The sequence below is a fragment of the Macrobrachium nipponense genome, chromosome 8 (genome assembly GCF_015104395.2).
Source record: "Macrobrachium nipponense isolate FS-2020 chromosome 8, ASM1510439v2, whole genome shotgun sequence".
Taxonomy (NCBI): domain Eukaryota; kingdom Metazoa; phylum Arthropoda; class Malacostraca; order Decapoda; family Palaemonidae; genus Macrobrachium; species Macrobrachium nipponense.
In genome coordinates this window covers 40,338,326-40,356,346 of record NC_087203.1, presented here as the reverse complement: position 1 = coordinate 40,356,346, position 18,021 = coordinate 40,338,326, and the positions used below count along the sequence as shown (strand labels likewise).

Sequence of the window (18,021 nt, the reverse complement as noted above, 5' to 3'; positions counted from 1 at the left end):
CCCCTTCTCCTCCTACTCCTCACTACACCTCCTCCCCTTTTCCTCCTCCTACTCCTCCACTACACCTTCTCCTCCTCCTCCCCCTTCTTCTTCTCCTCCAATACACCTTCTCCTCCTCCTATTCCTTCTACACCTCCTCCCCTTTCTCCTCCACGACACCTCCTCCCCTTTCCTCCTCCTACTCCTCCACGACAGCCTTCCTCCTCCTACTCCTCCTCGCGCCTTCTCCTCCTCTTCCTACTTCCCAGTCCCATTACGCCTCCGCCTGTACACCTACACAGTCATCTCTCTCTCTCTCTCTCTCTCTCTCTCTCTCTCTCTCTCTCTCTGGAGTCCGCACAGCGCCGTCACAACAAACAGACGTGGACGAGTTCACTCTCTCGACTCTGGTAACATGACTCAGCTCCCGACGACGACCCAGGTCGGGCGGCAGCAACAGCAATATAGAAGCGACGACCGTTTCTTCGTCAGACGGGTTAGCATCCATCTGTTCCCAAAGGGTGGATGCTGCTGGTGTCCCCCTCAGTCTCCCCCAAAATCATGGGGAGGTGAGAATGCGGGGGTACGCGGGGATGAGGAGGGTGGGAGGCAGAGGCGGAGACTGCTGGGGCAGGGGGCAGGGAACGAGAAGAAAACGGAATGTCAATTCTACAACATGGGAGTCACCGGATTCTTGGCTATTTCGTACCTTCACAGACTTACTATGTATACTTTTTATCTTTTGTCAATTTTAATTTCCTATTTTTTTTTCTTTTTCATTCTCGATCACAACAGGAAGAGCCACTGCTTTTAATAAACTTCGTCACTCCGAAAATCTCACATAACACATATAAAGGAAGTTACGTTTTGGTTACCACGTCGAAGCTCCTGAGACGATGGAACCCTAGGGGTGCGTTCAACTTTCTCATTTTCGATTCCGAAAACAATTTAAATCGTCTTTTGCTGCAAGTTGGCATGAGAGCTTAGGAGGGCATCAGTTACATGATATAAAAAAACATGCTATGAAAAACTCTAAATACTCTATGCAAAAAAAATAAGCGATAAAAATATGGCACGAGACGAAAACGTTAAAAAGATATGGTAAAAATTGAATAACTAAATGGTGTTCGATAGTACATGAACGGTATAACGACACAAAAAGAAGGATTTCCTAAAAATAGATAGAAAAGCTTAAAAATACACATAATTCATAATTTCAAATGACTAAATACCATATATATATGTATATATATACATATATATGTGTGTGTGTGGTGTATGTATATATATATATATATAATAATATATATATATAAATATAATATAATAATAATAATAATAATAATAATAATAATAATAAAACATTCATACAATATGTCTGCGTATTATGAATAAAGTACATATGCACAAGAACAATGTATAAATCTATAAATACATTGTTTAAATATTTTGAATCTAACGAAGTACATTTGTTATTAAGCATAAACAAAATATATAGGAACATTGTACATGTTATAGATATTTACATTCTATGATTAATCCATCATTGTAAATTAATCCATTCTTTTTCAAATTAGAGTGAGAACTTTAAATGCCTAGGGGAAGAATTTCCATGCGAATTACTCCAATATATCCTATAAATAAACACTGACTCCAGAGTCGACAAAATATTCCTCCAGTTGTACAATAACGCAAAATAAATTCAAATGAATCAAAACTGAACAATTCTTTGACTTCAAATCAATTCGTTTTTAATTAAGGAAAATTACCATATAATTTATTATCCATCAGAAAATAAGGATTGCTTTGAAATCAAAGAATTTTTCAGCTTTTAGTTAACATGATTATTAGTAATAACTGATTCAAAAACTAGATAAAACAATAATCCGTTAAAATATGAAACAAAAATCACTCAAAATTTCAAGAGATTGTTATTACAGTACCGTAATTACTGCTCATTACATGACAATCGCTCCACGAGTATCGCTCTAAAGGTGTTATGAAAATCCTTATGCTAGCACAGTCAAGTGTGATTCTACTACAGGTTGTCCGTGAAGTCTCAGTACCATTACAAGTATTTATTGCTTAGAAACCATATAATATAGAGTAATGCAGTTTTTTTGAAGAACGAAGTGCTCTGAATGTAAAATAAAAATGTAGAACATTCTACAAAAAACCTGCATTACTCTATGTTATATAGTCTTCTCTTGAGCAATAAATACTTGTAACGGTACTAGGACTTTATGGACACCCTGTATGCACGTGGAAGGGAAGAATCTGATTCGTAACTATTAGTGAACGAAAACGGGAATAAACCAAACACAATATGAAAAGCTAAGTCCTGACCAACTTTTAAACTTGAAGACCCTACCAGGGCGAAGGTATTTCAAGAACTCCAGTCCACATAGTTACATAAAAACCCCGAAATCAATTCGAAACTGAACATGCGTTTCGACTTGACATATCATGGTTGAATGGTGTTAAAAATTTCCAAAACCTCGACAAAATAACCAAATTATTTTAACAGCAAAAATCTTCTAAAATAAATACTATAACCTTACACTTTTAACAGATCAAATTCCATCATTATGCAATGCTTTGGAATCAAACATGTGTCCATAACGACATAAGCTCGTCACATAAATAATTTTTTTCCACTTTTTACTTTCTTTTCAGACTGAGCCACAAAGAATTCCGTTATCAGTGAGCTAAACCGTATGGGACTCTCATATTTCATCTGATCTATTCTTCTGAAATTAAATCAAATATCAAGCCAGTAGCAGTTAACAGACAAACATTCGACTCATTTCTTTCAATAAAATAATCTGTATAATGACAGTATAACTTCTCAGACTAGATTCAGTTAACCTGGAATCTACTAGTATAACGTTTAATAATAAAAGACGAAGTCTTCATAATATAATATACGAATTAAATAGAAAATATATAATTTACTTAAGATATCTATATATTCTTTTAGATTTTTTCGAAATAAAAAAAATGACAGATAATTTTTTTTCAAAATAAAAAAAATGATAGATAAAAAAAAATCTACGCTCACCACCTCGTCGACCAACGTCGCCACTGGAAAGGGGATCCTGTTATATATATTTATACTGCGCACCGCCTCTCTCTCTCTCTCTCTCTCTCCTCTCTCTCTCTCTCTCTCTCTCTCAGATCAATGAGTTAAAGACTTGTCATCACACCCGCGCTAATCGAATTCCATTTCAAGGGATCCACACGCTCCTCGGTTCCCTCCTCTCTCATTCCGCTAAGCTTGATCCTCGCCGCCGCTAAGGTCCTGTCCTTTGGAGAGCTCTTCCTTCCTCGACATCACAGAGAGAGAGAGAGAGAGAGAGAGAGAGAGAGTGAATACTGCAGCGACGTAATAAGCCATGCAAATCTCCGCTCCGGTCTCGAACCCCTGCCTTGTTTTCATTTTTGGCAACGAATAAAAGGAAAGGGGGAAAAATATACCCGATATTTGACTGCTGTTGTCGCCCACATAACAACGAAGGGAGGGAGGGAGGAGAGAAAGAGAGGGAGTAGTGCCTGTCTCTCTCTCTCTCTCTCTCTGCAACATGCACACACGCGGACCCTAATCGCCAGACAAGCTAGCAAAGCAAGGGTCCCCGGCCCTCCCCCCCCTCCCCATAACCACTCCCCTCACTCACACGTTCCCAAGCCCAAAACAACAACCCCCCAACCCCAGGCGATTCTGGCTGGACCCGCCCTTCCCCCTACACACGCATGCAGTTACACACACACACACACCTCACCCACCAACAACAAATATACGCCCCCCTTACCAGACACACCACCCACCACGACGATCTCCCCCCGCTCCAACCCCCCACCACTGCACATGACACACTCCCCTTCTTCTCCGCCTACCAATGCATCTTAGCCATTGGGGTGCGTTCGTCTCTGCTTAGTATACACCCACTCCGAACACGACCCAGAGACCAGTGTGCACCGGGCAGCCGTTCGTGGAGGACGTTGCTCAAGTTCTCCCTCCTCCCTTCTCTCGCACGCACGCATTGCTCGCTCGTACGCGGTTTCGTGTCACGGAACGAACGCCTGGGTAATTTCGTTTCTAAACTTCGCTCGTCTGAGGGTAAGTAGGAAGTTGACAAATCCGTTTGGGTAAATTAATATACTGACAGAGGCATTTTGTGTGTATAAACCGGCGATAAACGTTCTTCGTTCAGGTATGATTTTTTTTTTTTTCAAACAATCCACTGGGAGAAAATAAATCGAGTCGCGTATATTAATTTTCCCCTGATAAAATTGGACTTCGTAATGAACTTAGTGCATGACACGTCGGCGCATTTATCTGGCACCGCTCTATTCAGAAAACGTTGACGTTCGTGTTGATTCTTCTGCTACAAAAGTCACCCACAATGCCGGAGATTTAAACGCGCGCAAGACACGCCTGGTTCAGCAACGCCCTTTACGACGTAGTAACTAACAACACCTGGTCGGGCACGCCTCTTGACGTATCCCTCCCACGCTGCTGTTGCTGCTGCTGCACTCACGTTCAGGGTCCGCCATCTTTTTTTCCACGAGGCGCGCCCATTAGACATTGAATTAAATTCCTTTCATTTTTCATTAACTGTAATAGATACCGTTTCAGTTTTTTCTTAAATCATTCTTCCTTTAATCTTTCATTAACTGTAAGAGACACCCTTTCAATTTTTAAAAATTAAATTCTTTATATTTTTCATTAACTGTAATAAATACCCTTTCAATTTTTTAGAAATTAAATTCCTTTAATTTTTCATTAACTGTAAAAGATACCCTTTCAATTTTTTTCAAATTAAGTTCCTTTAATTTTTCGTTAACTGTCAAAGATACCCTTTCAATTTCTTTTAAATTAAATTCATTTGGTTTTTCATTAACTGTAAAAGATACCCTTTCAATTTTGTAAGATTAAATTCCTTTAACTTTTTCAATAACTATAAAAGATACCCTTTCAATTTTTTTTCGTAAAACCTAAGCAGTACTGGACATTGATTTCACCCTATCTTAGTTTATGCCATACATTCCTCTCGTTTTTCATTAATTTTGAAATATTCCGTAACATTTTTTTTTTTGGAGGAATGAACATCCAAAACCGTATTCATCACATCTGGTTTTACTTTTCAAATTTATTCTCTCCAGTTTTGGTCAAATCTAACATTACTGAATGACAATGGAAATAATTTCAAGTATTTCTGAATCAATTTGTTCTCTTCAAGGCGGTTCACTACACAAGCCTAATTCACATTTAAAGGAAGTAATTACGTGAAATCGCATTACGTGTAATACATAAGCACATGAACGTGTGAAACCTGAAACTATGGACGTCATTTGATAAGGAACTGGCTGAATAATGTATCGCCATGACCTCCGAAAAATTAAACAGAAAAACAATTAATCACTACATGTTATGCATTTAATCTTAAAAGTGATGTTATTCATTATTCATAAAATATTAAATTTACTATATGTATATAAACCTAAAATGTATACGTGTGTGTGTGTGTGTGTGTGTGTGTGTGTGTGTAGAGAGAGAGAGAGGAGAGAGAGAGAGAGAGAGAAGAGAGAGAGAGAGAAATTGATTTTAATTGTGAACAGGTGATATAACAACTACAGTTATCAACAGTTGCTAACACTAATTGTTACGTTTGTAGTAAGTAAAATCCCTTTAATCATCCATTATGAAAACAATTCCTAATGTTAAAAGAAATTTATGCATGCCATACATGCACATTAATTCGCCCCATTTAAAAATCTGACATTAATTCGCCATAGTTAAAAATCTGACATTAATTCGCCCTAGTTAAAAATCTGACATTAATTCGCCCTAGTCAAAAATCTGACATTAATTCACCCTAGTTAAAAATCTGACATTAATTCGCCCTAGTTAAAAATCTGACATTAATTCGCCCTAGTTAAAAATCTGACATTAATTCGCCCTAGTTAAAAATCTGACATTAATTCGCCCTAGTTAAAAATCTGACATTAATTCGCCCTAGTTAAAAATCTGACATTAATTCACCCCAGTTAAAAATCTAACATTAATTCACCCCAGTTAAACATCTTACAAAGGTCAACTACAGTTACTCGGACTGAATAGAAATTGGGGTAGAGAAAACATGTTGGCATTTATTTGTTTGTTTATTTTCAATCAAATTATCACAAATGTCTTTAACTAGACTACCCAGTTACTAAACTCAGTAAGTGATTTGTTCTTGTGAAATTTGAAGTTACATAAAGTTGAAGAAGTTGGACAACTAAGTACGAAGAGATTATACAGAATTAATGAAACGCTTAAATTCCAGAGAGAGAGAGAGAGAGAGAGAGAGAGAAATCGTTTTTTATATAATTCACATACGCATGAGTGATGATAGCCACTGGGTAATGCGTTAGATTTTTACTGACTTATATCATATTGGTAGCTCCAGCGTAATTTTCACATGAATTCAAATTCAAAACTACAATAAACTACACAACGATGAAGAACAAGCCCATGAAATACGATATTTCGAGAGAAGTCGGTCTTCAGTAATGAAGAGCTTATTTCTTACCTCTATACAGCTATATATACACACGCACACAAATACGTGTGTGTGTGTACATATATATTTATACACACACACACACACACACACATATATATATATATATATATATATATATATATATATATATATAACACCCTTATATAATAATAATAATAATAATAATAATAATAATAATTAATATAATAATAATTGGTATTTCTAATGATTTCACAAACAACAAGGCCAAATTCTTGATAAATACATTTAAGGTTAATCTAAGTAAAATCTTGTAGACTTACAATTATCACTAAACAACAATTTGGTATTTGTACACCTACGCAGAAGTAATTAGTTTTGGGTTCATAGAGAGAGCCTGAAAAATAAAATTATTATCGTAAATCCATACAGTGTTATCTCACATTTATCAAATATTGTTTATTCAAATTCTGCTCACCCACGCTGACAGGCGATGCAGATATTAATATCCCGTGAGGTCAAAGCGTGTAATATAGACAAATTACAGTCATAGCCGTTATTAAAAGTAGGCTCCTCAACAACACATTCAAAACAGTAGATAAAAGAGAACAGAAAACGAGCACAACACTTAAGAGAGGACACACTTTAGCAGTTTGTCTAATGAAGGAAATCTTATATTTTCATTGAGAAAAATAACACGAATGAAATAGGGCGCTACTATGAGTGGTTTGTTTCGCTTTTTATTTCGTCTACGGTTTCGATGTTTTGCCTGGAATGAAACATAATGTTAACTATTTTATTTCCTTATATTTCATTCAGAATTTAAAGAAAGTTTAGATAAATTTTTATTGTATGTAGTATGTATGTATAGTATATATATTATTATAATAATATATAATATATATATTAATAGATATATATATATAAATATATATATAGTATATATATATATATATATATATATGTATATATATATATATATATATATCTCATATATGTATGTGAGTATATATACATAATATATCATTCATATACACAATATATACATGGTCACATTCATATATACACAGCGACTGTAAAATTAACCATGGCAAGGTGTTGTAAAGTGTTTTCTCGAAGAGCTTCAATAATGGTCTTCGATATTTGCATTTTGTTTGAATATTTTTTTTTAAAGAGCCACCACCACCACCCCCGAAGAAAAGAAGTCACTATGTGAAACTTTCCAGGTCACAAATACATTCTGCCCGACTCCAAGTTCATTCGCGGAAAGTTTAAATTACGCGCCCCCCCCCCTTTTTTTTGTGGAGGGGGATTGAGTGTTGCTTTTTAACGCTCTGCTACTGAAACAAAAGGCTCCATGTCCTGCGCTGGCGCGTATGTGTTGGGGTGTATGTATGTAGGGAAGACTTAATGATGATAATATATATATATAATATATATAGAAGATATATATATATAGATATAGATATATATAAATTTAGCCATTCATGGGAATATGTTTGAGCTGATTACACGAAACCAGAATTTTTTTAACATGCTCATTACAGAAAAAAAAACAAAAAACTTTTCATTCAGAACGTGTATCTAACCATTATCACAATAACTTTACAATGGATCCAGTAAAGCTTGTTATTACACTCATGAAAAAAAATATACTTCTAAAAATAATCTAATGAAAATGCAAATATGGAAGACACTCAATTATGCCTATAAAAAAGCATAAACTTAAGACATAATTATGCTTATAAAAAAGCATAAACCTAAGACACATAATTATGCTTATAAAAAAGCATAAAATTAAAACACTTAATGATGCTTATAAAAAAGCATAAACTTGAATTAATAGTTATTCTTTAATTAGCTTTTTTAAGGGAACGTTCCCCTCTAACATTAAGATATATATGGTCTTGAAAACAAAATGCAACTAAAAATTATTTTGTATAAAAACTAAAACGTAGCTTTAAGCCACCAATCCAGAGTTCCCTACTCCAGTTTAAAACATGTTGTCAATAAACAAATTAAGTAAAAACAGGTTTGCACTCGGTAATTGTAGTCCGAATGTAAATAAATATTTATATATTAACGAAATACATTTATAGCCAACCATTATATTAACTGCAAATATCAATTATATATAAAATACATACACATATATACACATACGTGTATATGTATACTAGTGTGTTTAAGTATAAACAAAGAAATATTCATAATTAATATTAATGAAACATATTCTACCCATGGATTTCATAGCGTTTTTTTTATTTCAGTGTTACATATATAACCATAAAATATGTAAAGTCAGTCAAAATAAAGTCCCTAAGTTCGAAAAGCATATTTCTATGTCAAGAGCCGCTGTAGATACACACACACACACACACACACACACACACACACACACACACACACATATATATATTAGATATATAATTATATAACTATAAATATCAATTCGAAGCTACAAATGTCCTTTAATATCTAAATTCACTTTACCTCCAATGATATATTTTCATATATGTACGAAGGGGAATTTTTTAATGATAATAATTTCGTCCCCCCATGGGATCGAACCACCGTCCAAGTGGACGGGGACGAAATCAGGACAGTCAGTGACGCTATCCAATCAGCCAACAGATTGGATAGCGTCCACTGACTGTCCTGATTTCGTCCCCGTCCACTTGGACGGTGGTTTCGATCCCATGGGGGGACGAAATTATTATCAATTAAAAAACAAAAATTCCCTTCGGTACATATATGAAAATATATCATTTGGGAGGTAAAAAAGTGAATTTAGATATTAAAGGACATTTGTAGCTTGAATTGATATATAAATGGATCACGGTTCGATGTGATAATTATTCATATATATATATATGTGTGTGTGTGTGTGTGTGTGTGTATACAAAGACTGACACAAGAACAGATAGATAGATTAAGCCAAATTTTAGTAACATTATTTTCATTATTACTTAATTTTAAGGGCCGGGCCTTTCAGTTTTCAAAAATTCCAATAAACTGGGTCGACAGGAGGGGACGGGACGGAATCGAGCCACGAACTTTATCAAACCCAGAGTCAACCATTTGAGCTATCATTATGAAAAGGACGCATAATATGATGGCAAACTGGACACGCACCATTCAATACCTTCTACAACATCACTTTTTTTTTTCCTGTAACAATTTACACGGCATAAACGGCCGGTGACATAGCAGCCGATAAAAGAATTAAATACTAGAAATCATGTAAGAGCAGTTGCAAGTACGCAAACAAACACGCGCTTACCCAGACCAACAGTAGTAAAACACGAGGGTAAACACGGGGTTGGAATGCCATTTTCCCGCGCGCGGGAAGAGATTTAACCGATTCATAAAATATCGTGTAATCTGATTTTGCAGTTTAGAACCTGTATCTTTTCGGAGGGTTATCTTACCCCATGGGTCACTTTTGATTGCTTTTTTTTTTTTTTCTCTTCCGATACACAGCGAAATGGACCTACAGTAAACAAAAGAACGATAAAATAACATGCCAAGTTACAGCGATAAACTACTAAAATTGCTAGGGGAGGAAGATGCAATAGTGGCTTGGGCCACATTTTACTTTTAGAAAAGTTTCTTTCCCACAGAGAGAGAGAGAGAGAGAGAGAGAGAGATTGGTAATTGTTAAACCACTCGTAAATTGTTCACATATACTTCTACATCACACCCATGTATCTGATTTACGAGAACAGCTTATAAAAAGGAATTGTCAACGCTGAATGAGAACGATTTTTATTCGGTCAAATATGTGACAACACGACGCTAGATTAAACAAAGGCCATGGCAGCTGCCTTTATTATTATTATTATTATTATTATTATTATTATTATTATTCAGAACATGACCCCTATTCGTATGAAACAAGACTATAGGGAACACTGACTTGAAATTCAAGCTTCCAACGAATATGGTATTTGGAAAAAAAAAGAAGGAAGGTAATAAGAAATACAGAAAGAAATCAGTTTTTAGAAAAAAAATTGCAATTTAAAAATGGATAAAAATGCAAGTAAATTATTGAAATATACAAGGAGCATTGTTTAGAAGGCAGTAAACAATTGCATCTTCGCTTGCACATCGGACGTTCCAACTGCACGACATCCTCAGGAACACTATAGTTGGTTCACTTAAGGTAGATTCTTGGATGAGCCTTATGCTTTGTTTGGCGGCCGCTGATTGGCTGGTACCGGGAGGTAGGCAGCTCCCAGCCAATCAGCGCCCGCCAAACAAACGTCTCGTAGGCATAGGGCTCACCCAAGAATCTACCTTAAGTGAAGCAGCTATAGTGGATGCGATATATAACCACATTCAACGAATCAACATTCGGTAATTAACAGTATGTTTATTTCTAACACCTTGAAATGCAAACTGTTGTTCATTTTGCATCGGCAATGGGTATGAAAAGTCCTTGAACCATTCCCATTACTAAAAGAAATGACCAAGGAATCATGATGTGATCATAAGACATGAAATTAAAAGAACTTACCACACAAAGAAGTCTTTGATTTTCTAAAACATGACTTGATGTCTTTAACTCTATACAAAGAAAACATGACAAAGTCTGGTACTCTACAAAAGGAAATATGACTGAAGGTTTGCAGTACTGACGTGAACAACAGAAAATATATATATATTAAATAAAAAAAACAATAAAATTTCTATACTGTACAAGGATAATAGAAATATAGTAATCGACACAAAAGGTTGGACCAAAGAATTCATAGAAAACTAAATTCATAGAATTCATAGAAAACTAAATAATGGGATTCCCGTGAAATATGACGTATGCCGTCGGCATATTAAACAGACAGCGTGACTAAATTGTAAAAGATATGGGATAGGACTGCTGAAGAAAAAAAAAAATCCTACATTAACATCCTTCACCTACTCCAGTGTCTCCTTAGATGCCGGTAATCAATTCCTACTCACTTCAGACTCTAGGGAGTGTTGACAAATTTAGAAAATATTCTTATTGTTTGTTTGTATGGTGGTTTTACGTTGCATGGAACCAGTGGTTATTCAGCAACGGGACCAACGGCTTTACGTGACTTCCGAACCACGTCGAGAGTGAACTTCTATCGCCAGAAATACACATCTCTCACTCCTCAATGGAATGGCCGAGAACCGAACTCGCGGCCACCGAGGTGGCAGTCCAAGACCATACCGATCACGCCACTGAGGCGCTTTAAAATATTCTTAGTAGAATATTTTTAATACAAGGCAGGGTTGCCATCGCTATGTTTACCCTTCCTCTTTCATTCATAAATGTTTCTTCTCTTCACTGATGTGGCGTAAACGCTAATCAGATTTCGTAGTCATAATTAGTATTGCAAGAGATAAGTACCTGCAACCTTGATTAGTCGGCTACAAATACCAATGACATTTCCGTTTGCTACAAAAGTTAATTACTTTTCGTGACTCATTGATGATACGAAACTAATTACTTTCGGCGGCCTTCATTACCGTACTACTTACCCTTTTCCAACTTCTAAATAAGCGCTGAAACATTAAAGAGCTGGCGTCAACATTCTGCAGTTACTAAAAATATCCATTAATGTAATCATCACTATGTAACATATGGTAAAGAACTACTCTTTGTAATTGCAATAGATATCAAATCCCGCTAACCTTAAAAAAAAAATGAAGTAGCCGTCATTGGGGAACAAGGACTTGGTGCACAGTTCATTAAAGTGTCAGACGCCAAACCTCAGCCTAATAATCGTGGCGTCTGCTGCCAATTAGAATCAACCGCCGTAAACGTATTTACAGTGTTAACAAAACAATAACGAATCGCTGCGATTTCCACCAAGCAGCTGCTGATTGAGTTTAACATCGACGCCATAAATTCGGTGGAAGGAAACGAAGGCGATAAAGAAAGATAATACTTTTAGAAAAAGTCTAAAACCACAAGGCCGGCGACCACCAATCTCAAACAGTCGATCGCTTTTGCCCTACAATCCTATATAAATAAACAAAAACACAAGCATGCATATATATATATATATATATTATTATATCTATATATAATATATATATCTATATATATAAGTATTATATATATATATATATATAATCTATATAATATATATATAAAATATAATACTATTATATATCTAAAAAGTAAGGCACTTGTACTCATGTTTTATCGTACTTTGTTGCTATTTGAAAAATGTATTTTTTCAACTAAATAATATGTGATTATGTAGTAAAGTAGATCATAAGAGAGTTCCAATCTTTGAGTAGTATCTCGGAGTCCAAAAGTCTGGCCAGCGCCCCCCCCCCCCCCCCCCCCCCACCCCCCCCCCCCCCATCACAATCGCGCACCGCGGACGCTTCAATTATCATAATTATATATCATTTAGTGAGGAGGACCCGTCAGGAGGACGGAAAATGGGCATTCTGGCGGCGGCGGTGAAAGGAGAGGCCTTTAATTTTCGGGTCAAGAAAGCGAAATGTGTATACCCCACTTTTGTCAAAATCGGAATGTGATACAGAAGTGTTACTTCATTCCGAGTAGGAGTGAACTTCGAGAGAGAGAGAGAGAGAGAGGAGAGAGAGAGAGAGAGAGAGAGAGAGAGAGGAGCCATCATTACAGTCAGTGATAAAAAAAAAAAAACTGGCACACACACAAGCCATGTTGCATGTATATAAGAGACGGTCTATCCCACCCACACGTGACACGAGTTGGTGATGAAGACGCATATTCTGAGAGAGAGAGAGAGAGAGAGAGAGAGAGAGAGAGAGAGAGAGAGAGATCAAACACAGGCGATAAAAATCTGTCACTTAGAATCTTTCAGAAAATAAGGGGAGTGAGATTCGAAGAGCAGATTACCAACGCATAACTGCAACATACCCAGATATCGCCATCGCTCAATTACTGGAGATTCGATGCAAAACGCCTCTGAAATCAGGTAGGGGTTACGAGGTGTTATAACAATCCCGCTATTTCCCCCGACTGTTGGTAATCCTAATCGATAAAGGATGAGAGAGAGAGAGAGAGAGAGAGAGAGAACTGGGTCGTAGCCTATTCCTATGGTGTCGGCCCAGATTCCTAAAAATATTGATTTTGTTTCCGTTCAACGGCGTAGCCGCATTTCCTGTGGCACCCTGTCGTCGTCGTCGTCGTAGCGGAGTGTGGCTCACTCTAAATAATAATAATATTAATAATAATAATTAATAATTAAAATAACAATAATAATAATAATAATAATATACCAGTAAAAGTGATACATTCTGGCGTTCTTGCTGGTGCTTTAACATGACGTAAAAAAAAAAACATCACCATCAATTATAATTTACAAGCGGTAATAATTAAACAAAGGCATTACCATTAATAACAAATAACAATTTATAATTAAATAAAAGCATTACCATTGATAACAAATAACAATTTATAATTAAACAAAAGCATTACCATTAATAATAAATAACAATTTACGAATGATAACTAGACGAGGGACGGTCCCTTATCATCGTTCGTCGCTCTGATAAGGAAGATTTACAGGTGGAATTATATACGATTTACTGTTTCCGGCCTTTTTCCCCTTTTACACCTAACCTTGAAAGTGCCGTCTTAAGCGTACGTAAAGTGTAGTCACGGCGAGAATGTTATTATAAGTATCTTGCAAAGTTTTGCCACACACACACATCGCCCCCCCAACCTCCCTTCTTAAAAATTTTTGGCAACTGAATCGTCTACAAGATTTTTCTAAATATATTACTCGGTTAATAAAGATTTCCTCTATATTTCAATGTAGTCGGGATCGTTATTATACTTTACTGCTCAAGGCTATTGAATTATATTTTCTCGTAGACAGCCGCTGAATTACTCTATAGGAAACGGCAAATAAATTATATTTCTGAGGTTTTTCTATTTTTTTAATTTTAAAGGACGACAATCCAATATTATATTCTATTTTACAGACTTGGTGATTTATAACTGCCTGTATGAGGCAACTGCGATATAATTGTAAGACGGAAATAGCGAGTTTAACAATACTATTGTCCTCGAAAAGTCAGTATTCTGAATTAACAATTGTCCTCGAAAAGTCAGTATTCTGAATTAAAGTTAATTTTTACCAGCCAGTAAATAATTCCTTTTTACGACTATTGTGCTATTTTTGCAACACACGATGCCACTTATTCCGCTACTGTCTAATGTTAGGGCATCAGGATTTGGTAATTGTTTTCCTTAATAGCCTGAATAGTTTTACCTTCGTTTAATTATGTTTGACAACCATGAATTAATTATCTTTAGCGATTCATTCTAATTGTCCAAAATGAAAGGATTCACTTCGTTGCTATTGTAGTGCGGATCTGCCGTAACTATTTGAGTTACAAAAAGGAAATTAATTTCCGCAATTTCTCTCCGGAGACGCTAAAAAAAAAAAAGCATATGTCAAACACAAAAGATGCGACCATCTAAAAAGAAAAAAAAGCATATGTCAAACACAAAAGATGCGACCATAAAAGTCGCCTGGAGTTAGATTCAATGGAATATAAAATTTAGGCCAAAGGCCAAGAATTGGGACCCATGAGGTCATTCAGCGCTGAAATGGATATTGAAAGTCTTAATAGGAGAAAAAAAAAACTTAAATATATCTTAGTTTACCCATAACATCTGATTTGACAAACAGCTCTCCTTTGCTGCCCCGAAGGACTAGATATCTTTTTTTTTATTTTAATTTTACGTAGCTAGGAACCAATTGGTTACTTAGCGATGGGACCTACAGCTTATTGTGGGATCCGAACCACATTATATCGAGCAAGAAATAAATTCCTCTGATTCCTCACTATCACCAGCAAGGAGCGAATTCGGGCTACCAGATTGGTAGTCGGGTATGCAACCCACTCGTCCAGTGTGAAACAATACTGTTAGGAGATGGTGGGAAGTAAAAAAGTAGATGGTGGAAAGTAAAAAAGAAAATAGAGAATATGAACAGAGGTATACTAAAAAAAAAAATAAAAAAAAAAAGGGTTGCAGCTACCAGCCCAAGGAAAGCTGCAAAGAACCTACGTAATGCTTACAATGCACCACATGAGGTGCACTGTAGGCACTAACTCCCTACGGAACCTTGTGGTTAGATAAATTTCCTATAAATATGACAAATTAAAATATTTCGAATGTATGGATTTTGTGCCTTCAAAAGCTTATAAGAAATCCATAAAGCAGTGCTAAGAATTTACATGCAATAATCCATATTGCTTTATACACCTAAAAAAAGATAAGATATAAAATGTAAATAATTATTCAATCTTATTTTGTGTCCGAAATTGTACAGTTTTACACTATACATATATAAAATAATTCTAAAGTAAATAAGACTAAAACTCTTACGAAATTAACTTTCTTAATAGTGAAACGTTAACATAGGTTATTTACTTTAAATAAGAACTTTATATGCTGAATATTCTAAATAATAATAATAATAATGATAATGATAATGATAATAATAATAATAATAATAATTATTATCAATAATAATAATAATAATAATAATAATGAAATAATTATCAATAATAACTGAGCTGTAATTGTAATATAAACTTTAAGGCAAAAGCCAAGCGCTGGGACCCATGAGGTCATTCGGCGCTGAAAATAATGTTGAAAAAATTGTTAGGAGAATGTGGAAAGTACGAGAATATGAACGGAGGTACAGTAAAAGGAATGAAAGGGGTTACATCTATGGGTCGAAGGGACGCTGCAAAGAACCTTTAAGTAATGCCTACAGTGCACCTCGTGAGTTGCACTGACAGCACTAACCCTCTACTGAGTCTCATGGGCTACGCTGAAAAGGTTTGTACTTCATAAATATACTAAATCTTAAATTATTAGCTAACCGTAAATTAACCCTAAACTTTACCATACATTCATGCATAAGATAATGACGAACTTTTTACTGAAAGTTATTTGTGGTGACGAAAATTGCTTTGGATAAATTCAATTATTTATCAAACGTGTTTTTATAAAGGGTATTCGGCGGAGAGCTCGTTACAAAAATATTAGATAAATTTCCCAGATAGCATCCACGACTGGCTTCACAAACTCAATGCACGCACGAAAACTCGGTCGATTTTTAAAATCAATTTGTTTAAAGCGTCAGAAATAAATTTGTTGCTACTGCAATCGCCGCATGATACAAAGGACACTCTTATTGCAAATAGCTGTGAGGTTATAAAGTCCTAAACATCACTGCACTGACACTAGCACATCCCTCACTCCCACCTATTTGTAAGACATCGTAAATGTCAAGCAATCCGCGTTTGATCTGAGTGCCCGAGGACTGTGAACGAAAGATATGAATAGAAAAGAATAAAACTGAATGTTCTCGAGTCGCTTTATCGGCCCATCGCCTACCTAGCTGGGAATGGGTATCGTTTACAGCTACAGCATGGAGCTACATTTAAAAGAGATGCGTTCGTGTGTGTGTGTGTGTGCGTGTGTGTGGGTATTATCAAACACACATGAATGAAATATGCGTAGAAACTGTCTTTTTATGGTAAAAATACATTGGTAGGAGATAAAAATCATGCTGGTTAAGAGCTATTTAAAAGAAACCAAACAAAAGCTTCTTTCAGTTTTCTTCAGAATATTGAAAAAGAAACCCTAAAAATCACTGTGTAACGTGTTTACTTCTATGAATTTACATTTAATTTTACTCCACACTCGCGTACTTTCAGGCCCTATCTGTGGCCCATTTTCAAGAGATGTGTAGGTTGTCAGCCTGGGTCAAGGCCCAGCAGTCTTCCCAGTCTGACAACCTACACATCTCTTGAAAATGGGTCACAGATAGGGCCTGAAAGTACTCGAGTGTGGAGTAAAATTAAATGTAAATACTTAGAAGTAAACACGTTACACAGTGATATTGTGGGTTTGTTTTTCAATAATAATAATAATAATAATAATAATAATAATAATAATAATAATAATAAAAATAATAACAACTTCCATAAAACAAATGCAGCTAAAGCAGCAATCTCCTTCAATAGAATAATAATAATAATAATAATAATAATAATAATAATAATAATAATAATAATAATAATAATAATTAAAGGGGAGAGGATCTGTTATCGATATGACCTATCATGAAATTAGCATCGAAATAAACCCTCACCGCTGCTATTTCTCCTCCTCTAAAGTTCTAGTTTCAAAATGCTGCCAATCTCCCAATCTCTTATGTCCTTTCAACCTCTTGTTTAAGCACATAATTGCTATCAAATTCTAATTTTGGCCCGCAATTCTTTCTAGGACCAAAGTGCCTAATTACTTTTCTTATTCTTTTTCTTGTTTCAATAAAAGACACTCTTCTTTCAAACATGTCCGCAGAAAATGATCCGGTGTACAGAATAACAGAACATCCAGTGCATGACGCGACTATAGCATTACCTTTAACTGCGCTCAAGATGGATAATCATTCATGTGACACAAGAGCTTTTGGTTTGGTTTTCTTTCCTTAACCCTTTCCTCCCAACGATCGGAAAA

At 35.6% G+C, this 18,021-nt stretch overlaps 1 protein-coding gene and 1 long non-coding RNA gene across 2 annotated transcripts in view; one reads left to right on the top strand and one right to left on the bottom strand.

Moving 5' to 3' along the window:
- The window catches only part of LOC135222701 (uncharacterized), a 347,322-nt gene that overhangs the window by 110,380 nt on the left and 218,921 nt on the right, over positions 1 to 18,021 (bottom strand). The gene's annotated exons all lie outside the window — the stretch shown is intronic.
- Positions 3,938 to 18,021, top strand: part of LOC135222700 (insulin-like growth factor 1 receptor) — a 272,373-nt gene continuing 258,289 nt past the window's right edge. Inside the window, exon 1 of the mRNA XM_064260887.1 lies at positions 3,938 to 4,096. The gene's annotated coding sequence lies outside the window, so the exon portion shown is untranslated. The remainder of the gene's footprint in view (positions 4,097 to 18,021) is intronic.